The 7,885-nt window shown below is 38.8% G+C and overlaps 1 long non-coding RNA gene across 1 annotated transcript in view; it reads right to left on the reverse strand.

Annotated features, from left to right (window-relative positions):
• LOC104524504 (uncharacterized) overlaps positions 1-5,521 on the reverse strand; it is a 20,160-nt gene extending 14,639 nt beyond the window's left edge. The window contains exons 1-3 of the long non-coding RNA XR_003766197.1: positions 5,393-5,521; positions 1,379-1,474; positions 306-344 (exon numbers count right to left, since the gene is read on the reverse strand). This is a non-coding gene — a long non-coding RNA (uncharacterized LOC104524504). The remainder of the gene's footprint in view (positions 1-305; positions 345-1,378; positions 1,475-5,392) is intronic.
• Positions 5,522-7,885: the final 2,364 nt, after the last annotated feature.

Raw genomic sequence — 7,885 nt, forward strand, 5'->3', positions numbered from 1 at the left:
CTGAAACAGTTTCCTGAACAGGGGAGTAAAACTTTTCACATAACAGTAACTTCAGGATTTTGTTTGTGTAGGCCTGGGATATATGAATACAGCAAATTCCCTTCTCCTGAGCAGTACCTCTCTTTCAGCTATTCACTCCCTTTCACTCACCCTAACCAGCATGCGCAAATTATGTGAGAGCAACTTATTAGAAAAGAGTTGTTAGCCTGGAATGTTAGTTGATTGCTACAGTCAAGCTTGTGTGCATTAATCGAATCTAACTCCTGGTTTTGGTTATTGGTTCATACAAATTTTCTGAAACTTACATTTTTCTGGAAAATTTTTTTCCAGGTGGGAGTCTTTGGCTAAGAAAGAAAGAAAGAAAGAAACTGGTTCAGGTGATTTTGAGAATAAGGAAGGTGAAATAAATACTTATCCAGTTATTAAAGTGCTTTGATCTTATATTAAAGGACTTAAGCTCCAAAATAAAGAGGAGCAGAAAACTGAAACAACACAACAACAGAAGAAACCAAAAGAGAGGGTCTGATGCATAAGTACATAGCAAGTATTCAGTGTGGTTTCATGTCTCTTTCATATTCAAAAGCTATTATATCCTGCTCATTTGGCCTAAAATGTGGCCCTTCTTGCTTGACTCCAACAAAAACTTCAAAAGGTACTTCCAGAGCTCCTGTGCCCCTGCAGCATCCACTGGAGCCAAAGAGAGATGAAAATGCTCAAAACCTCTGAGAATTGTCTTCATGTTTATTTAGATGCCTAGCTTACTGGGCCACAACTGAAAATGTTGATTCCAAGTTTTAAAATGTTGGCCTCATTACTTAACTGGTGTTCTGCTTAAATTGTGAAAAGACATCTTAGGTAAGAGAAGACTCCACTAAGGATAAAATATTGCCCATTTTAAGCAAATTGAAGATTTGCCATGGCCTCAAGAGGGCCAGTGTCAGCCACAAAGTACTACCCTGGAGAAAGCTGCAAAACTTATTGACACAGTTCAAGTTACTTCTATTAATATTTTTTTTAGCTGTCATGACTGAATTTGTTGTTGCTTTCTGTAATTAGTAAATGTTTTAAAGTAAGAGTATTGTAATAGCAGGATGTTGTCATCATTATTACAATTTACATTACAATTGTAAATACAACACTATAACAAATTTACCACCAATTTTAACTCTAAAAATAGTCTTTTTTTCTTGGTAATTCACAAAAATAAACTGAAAAAATATTAAAAATTTCTGACCATATGACTAAAAATTACCTACAGAGTTATCATTATCATATATCTATGGATATACACTTTGCATATACAATACACGTGACAAATATAAACTAGAAAGCAAAGGTTTGCTTCCTTCCTTTCCATTCCAGTAAACTCTCCACCTACCCGTCCTCTAGGCCTGTTCTTTCGTTTTGGAATATCTTCTTCCAAATCCTCTTCCTCATTCACTTCATCTGCATTGTCATCATTTTCTAAAACCCTCTGTGGTTGAACAATAAACAGGAATGGTTAGAAGAAAAGATGACACATACAACCAACTGCTGCTCTTTACCACAGTGACTGCAGGTTATTAAATTACAGTTGATTAATGATATAATGCCAAATCAGATCCCAAAACCCCTAGTACTTTCCACTAAAACAGAATTTGCTTTCCCTTCCACCCTTGTTCTCCAGGTAGTTCTTATTTAAAAATACCACTGATATCAGTCATCTATGAAAAAAAGGTTCCTAAGAAATAATGGTGGCATCACTGAGCATTGATATCCCAAGACAACACAAGTATTTTTATGCATAACAACAGGCCCTGTCTGGGAAATTTGTTTGCATGATGTTTTTATTTTGGTTTCTTGCACCTTAAATTGTTTTGTTTTCCCCTGATGTTGAGAATACACTTTAAGGAGAGAGAAATCAGTGTTTTTCTCCTTGGTAGCTCACAATTTTCTTTTTTAGCAAAAATAGAGAAAATTCCTCCATATATACCAGCAAGTTTGGTGGATCTAGAAAGTAACATATTTCAGGGCTTATACCACAGGTACAACTCTGGAATCTAGAAGCAAGGGTCTTGCTGCATGAGAATGCTGAGGAAGTACAGGTCTCATTGAAGTTAATAGGGACAACAGCAATAGTTCCTTCAATTAATTATTTAATAGGAATAATAGTTCATTATCTCAGGTAACTCTGAGATGCCCAGGCCAGGGAATTTCAATCCTTTTATCTTGATCTTTTGAAATGTAATCATTATAGAATCAAACACAGGCTGGCTGCCCGGAAAACATGCACAAGTCGGACATTGTACAGACAAAGGCAAGACAAACCATCACAAGACTAACATGGAGAGAAGTCCCATTGAAGTCCCATCAACACTTGGCATGTCTGACAGAAATACAGAAATGGGCCCTATTCACTCCTGCCATTCACAGCGCAGTGCCATTTCATAAGAGACTAATCTAGAATCACTAACTTATCTTTGGCATGCCACCACTCATTTAAATTGTAACATGCAGGCATGATGCAGATTCAAAGTAGTGACATTAAACTGATGGAGAGGTTTTTCAGTCTTACTGTATTTGTTCCTTCCCTATAATTTCTACTTAACAGCTATTTGAGAGCCAGCAGAGGGAGAACAGGAGCAAATCACAGTTGCTTTCTCTCTTTCCTACTTACCTCAAGCACCAAATTCTGCATTTGTGGGAAAGAATACAACAGAAATTTCACTTTTAAAAAAGCCTGCATTTGGATATACAAGTTTATTCTTATTTTATCAGCTAAATTTTTAAGACTAATATTGGACAGTGTCCCTTTTAAAAAGTGCAAACAATTTTTAGATCATTGTAGAGGATCAAGTCTTTATCTGGTTTTTGGTCTTTTAAATCTCAGGAGGCTATTAATGAGGTCAGACCATCATGAAATACGATTTCGTATAACACTAGAGTACTAAATACTAGAGCAAAAGTTAAGCAAGTTCCAGTTCTGCATACATAAAATGTTTCTTCAAAGTTCATGCAATTGCATACATTAAATGACTTCATCTTAGGAAACTAAAGCATTCAGATAATGTTGTACATGAGGAGACTAGTGGTATGTAAGAAAATAAGCAAACTTACTGATATAAGTTTATATTTTCACATTGCTTAATTTCTTAAAATATCTCCAAAAAAAGAGAAGGCTGCAACCATATTGTATGGGGTGGGAAAGGAGCTAGTTTACCACAATAATACTGCACAAGAGCAGTTAGGAGCAATACTCTTAACCACTTTCTTTGTTTAAAATTGTAGCATCAATTTAGGAAAGACATAATAAGTTACCAAGCGTGACTTTGGTAACACTGCCAGGGTAATGACTTTAATCCTTGATAGAAGGCACATAGCTTTCTGATGCACAGTCAAAAGGCTGTTCTAAGCCTTCTCCAGCAAACAATGGAGACACACATTCAATACCAATTTACTGTAGGGCAAAATCCTCAACCCTGTTAAATACCGACTGTACAGCAGCTCCCAATGACTGCATCTCTTTAGCAGGAGGAACCCTTACCCTTCCTACCAGAGTAACTTTTCTTTTCTATTCTCTCTTTCTAAAATAGTTTCCCAGCCCAATGTACTCCAGTGCAGCTAAGCACCAAATCATCTTCTCCTGACAGATACTGAGTTTGAGAAGGTAGTAAGTAGCTGGGACTGAGGTGGGAATTACAACTATGCCTATCCCACCTGCTCACTCTCACCACCACTGAGGCTGGGTCCTTTCAAGTTACAGCACAGAAGAGCATGCAAAGGAACAGAAGAGAGATTTGCATTCTCTTATTTGTCATATGGATAAAAAGCGCTGATTATGATTTTGACCTGGTACAGTCTAGCTGCCAGGTGCCAAAGTCCACACTGAAGGCTGGCTACTAGTAAAGGCTTCAGCAATAGTTGCATAGACTGAATCCTGATAAGCTGTGCTTGCCTAAGAAACAGCAGTAAGACATGGCTTTTGCATCTGTTCTGATGAAACTAGCATCCGGGTGACAGGTCACAACTACAGCAGTTTAGCTGAAAGTTTTTTGTATATTTTTGCACCCCCTCCCTGCTCTGCAATGCCCAGACTTGTGTCAGTTCCACCATCTCCAAAGTCTCTTTCCTTGGACTGCTGCTGGGAATAATTTGGGAGCTCAGATCACACAGCAACATTCAATGGCACTTGCTGATGTTATAAGGATGCTGCAGCATGACTTCAGAAGCAGGTATAAACAGAGCTTTGGGGGTCTCAGCTTAATAGACCAAGATACACTACTGAAGAAGGAAACACAGAGCGGGCCTCATACCAAGCTTTTCCCCACTCCATGAGCATGGGATGCTTCCTCTGGATGGTTCTCCTAAACCTATTTGGGAGCGTGAGACCTAATTTTGCTGCCCTTACATACGTGAAATTTCTAGCAAGTAGACTGGTAGGACTGAGCTTCAAGTAATATAGATTTGATGCCCATGCTCTTCTGGTCCATTTATCATGGGGCTGCCCCCTCAAATTTTTCCTAGTTTTAGGTATAAATGCAACATGCTGTATCTTAGCCAAAAGGACCAAGTTTGACACATTACCAATGGCCCTCACTAAAAATCACTAAGAGAGTAATAGCACAATGGTGTTTTAGCATCACCAAAGATGTGCTGCTGCTCCCCTGGGAGAGGCTCACTTCCCTAGCGATTTAAGATGTCTTTATAAAGTGACATGCACTTGTATAAGAATGACTTTTATTAGCTGGATTCCTTCTATGACAGACCCACAAATGTGTTTCTACTTTTAATTGTTAAAGAATGAAATGGAATCTTGACAAATAACTTCAAACAATAATGCATGTGAAGAGCCAATATTTCTCATATTTTCTTCACTAATAATAACTGAGATAATGAAGATTAGAATATTTTAATTATTTATTTTGCTTTTATACTTCTTGAAGGCTTCTCAATGTAAAAAACAAAAACAAAAACCCACAAAACAAAAAAAACCCCACCAAACAGGAAAGGCAACAACGTGCTTTTGTCTGCAGTCAGCAGCTGTGAATCCAAATTCAAATCCATGTCCAAATTAACTTTAAGTATGAGGCACTAAAATTCAGTTTAAAGCTGGGATCCATCTCTGCTTGACAGCTTTGTATATGATCATCTCACAGGGCTGCAAAACAAATTCCAACACAGAAGCTGTGAAGAACACAGGCAAATGACCAAGATTCCTGCGACAGGAGAAGTGTGTGAGATCCCAAGTTCATTTTGAGCATCACACTGTAGCACAATGGTTTGATAACATTTCAACAGTAGAATCACATAACTATCAACAGATGTACTGTTATGCCAAAGAACAAAATCTGCTAGGCTTAGAGACAAATTGTAAAAACCAGCCCTGCTGTCAGGGCACGGGTCTCTCCTTTACCTGAATTTCCTGTATAGTGTCTTCCTCTTTAGTGTCTGTTTTTTTCTCTATTCCCTCTCCACGAAGCAAGGCTTCCAGAGTTGTACTTTCTGAGGTGAACCCATCTTTTTTCAGAGGCAGATCAACTTCTGAAAAACAAAACACACTGACTGTATGTGTCTACCCCAGACAACAAGCAGAAGGACAGAGGTGACAAGCAGAAGACTGGCAGACAATCAAGTTTGTTTCTATCTTGAAGGAGAGAGAGTTCTTCAAGACCATCTTTTAACCACTAAGGATCCCTATATAGGATTTAATTCTATCTTACTGAAAACCTGGTATCTTTTCAATTGTTGTGTTTGTTTGAAGGAAAAAAATGCTGGACATATTGCATCAGGAAGAAATAAATGGGGAAAAAAATGCTTCTCCTTTATGTAAACTCTCTATGCTTCAAATAAAGAACAAAACCAGGACTTTGTAAGATATATAATAAACAAAAAACATGAAGAGCTGATCTCCTGAAGAAGAAAAGTAGTTTAATGCAATTTAGCATCTTGCACAGTTTATACAGCACAGCTTCAAGCAGCATTCTTCTACTCCAGCCTATGTTCCACATGTGTGGAAGCAGAAAGCTAGTGTGTGGGGCCAATGCTGAGAACTTAACCTGAAAAACCAAAGGGATGTGTCTTGAACTTTCATGTAATATTAAATAGAAAAAATCTCCGGTTTTTGTTTGTTTTTTTTTTTTTTAAATAGGCCTACACCAATGAAGAAACCAGTCAGCACAGCTATAAGTGCAGAATCTAGCTCACAAAAAGTACAGCCCCTAGTCACTGCAGGAAGAGACGAAGGCTAGCTTGGGGGCAGGCCTGGGGCACAGGACTCTAAAGACAGTGAGGGTTTATGGGGAAGTTTGATGCAACTTGCCATACAAGTGAAGGAACAGAGCCTTACTCCCCTTCCAAATCCTGCTACTAGGTGATGAGGCAGTGCAGCAGACAAGGCAAATACAGCATGTCTATTTTAGCAAGCCGTTAAAATACACCTAGCGAAGAATTCCATTTTCCTTGTAGATCCTGGCCTCAACCCCAGTAATGAAAGGGTTCATTCAGAGCAGCTCTATGGCAGGGCAACGTGCAGAATGTCTCTTTACCTGGCAAGGCCAGGTATGGGTTTCTCAAGTACTCCCTCCCTTCTACAATGAATTCCTTCCTCTATACCAATAGATTTATAAGTAATAACGTACAAGACCAATGCTCACAAATCAGCATCTGGTGTCCTTAATTCACAGCTCTGTCCACTCCTTATCTTTTAGGACTGTGCCATGTTCCCCAGCCTGCCTGAAGCTCCCTGCCTTTCTATCACCATGAGAAACTATTGTAAACTTTCTATTGTAAACTCTGCAGGGCAAAAATTCATGTGTTTTAGAGCCCCAAATCACTCCTGCAATCCAAATAATGAATGTACACTTCCACTTGGGACAGTAAAGTATAATGTGTTTCCTGGGGGCAGTTGCATCCCAGAAATATGTTTGTTCTATATATGAAAAACTCTAAGCCAGCAAATGATTCAGGGTCCCTGATCAGTCCTTCCACAACATGCTGCTCAAGTCTTCTGAAGTGAGAGAGCAGTGCTCAGCCAATAACCACAGAAAATCCAGCAAAAATTCCAGCAAAAGCTATTCTATTCATGGAGGGAAACACTGAGTACAAACCATGCAGAAAACCCAAACCACTGGGATTTTCAAAGGAAACTCCCGGGACAACCCACACAATGGGGTAGGGTCAACTGTGCATTGATCCCCCTTCTCATCACAAGGAGGTCTATTCAACCAGGCCTCTGTTTTCAGCATTAAGCTGTGCACACCCATCCCATTACACCACCTTCCCCAACTCCTCTCTTACTTAAGCTATAAAAAAGACAGAAAAGTCAACAGAGAACTGAATACAGATTGAATTTTCCTATATGAGCTCCTAGTACCTCCCTCTGGATGCTAAATCCAGACATTTCAATAGAAATAAGGGATTTTAGACTCGATTTATGTGCAAATCCCAACACTCGAATCTAAAGTCACTGAGGAACCTCCATAATCATCTCTGGCTGTGGGCTTGGCTTCATTTCAATGTCCCACGCTTAGGTGCAAAAGGGCTTTTGCTCTGTATTTAGAACCTTATGGGACTGCAAAATCCAAGGGGTCATCGTCCATTCAGCAAGAGAATAAGTTTCAAGCAAGCTCAAGGGCGTCGGAAACAAACATGTCTTCACTGTGACAAGTTGTTCCTGTCTCTGGATACCGATACACTCAGAAAACGAATGCATTACAAAAGCAAATGAGCAAGGAAGATGGCTAATCTGTAAAAGATACAGTAATGAAGACAGGAAATTATCTTTCTAAATCACTTTTTGAATCCTCAGAGATAAATATCTTCAAAAATCTAAAAGACAGTCCAGTTAACCTAGAGAAATAGTTAAAAACTACTAGGGATCATTAAATTAATTTCACTAAATCCCTAA

This window comes from Antrostomus carolinensis, unplaced genomic scaffold (genome assembly GCF_000700745.2).
Source record: "Antrostomus carolinensis isolate BGI_N321 unplaced genomic scaffold, ASM70074v2 scaffold42274, whole genome shotgun sequence".
In the NCBI taxonomy this organism is placed as follows: Eukaryota; Metazoa; Chordata; class Aves; order Caprimulgiformes; family Caprimulgidae; genus Antrostomus; species Antrostomus carolinensis.